Raw genomic sequence first — 709 nt, forward strand, 5'->3', positions numbered from 1 at the left:
AACCTAAGTTCGAAATAATATGGCATCTTCCTTATTTTCCTGTGCACGCGATAACGAAGGGCGTACTTTCCTGAATAGCTTGCTTGTACCTGATAAAACCAAAATGGCAATTTTATATGCTCTAAAACGGATAATGGGCCATGTAACCGTGACTTGGCACGAAAAACAAGGCAAAGAGAAAATATACTCTTGCTTTTTTCCTATATCTCTGTCACCGGGGAATGCATCATGAAGGCACTATTATCAGGCTGTTTCTCTTGGGATAATGTATGTTTCGGGGTGAAGAGTGAAAGTCCAGTAATGCTTGCAAGCCTCAATTAACCATCAGGCAAAAAAATGAGCACGTTCGTTAGTAAAGTGGAGAAGGAGAACACCAAAGATTTTCTATTGCCCATAATACTCTTGACTGTTTTCTTAAAAGGCAATTGGGTACAGCTTTTACAATCTTGAACGAGGGATTGGTAGCAAGAGATTTTTAAATATCTAGATTTTTTAAAATCCGTAAAACAAGCTTATAGATAACGTATAACAGAAAGGAAACTGGTGTGTCCTATAACAAGTTTTTCCCCCTTAAAGTGCTAGATTCAATATTTGATAAATTACTTCCCGGAACGATTCATACAAAACTATGCCTCGGAAATATCAAGATCTCTCTTTAACTCCACAGTCTGAAAAACACACCTATTTTCCCAAGGACAGTACAGTCCCC

This window comes from Penaeus monodon, chromosome 30 (assembly GCF_015228065.2).
Source record: "Penaeus monodon isolate SGIC_2016 chromosome 30, NSTDA_Pmon_1, whole genome shotgun sequence".
Taxonomy (NCBI): Eukaryota; Metazoa; Arthropoda; class Malacostraca; order Decapoda; family Penaeidae; genus Penaeus; species Penaeus monodon.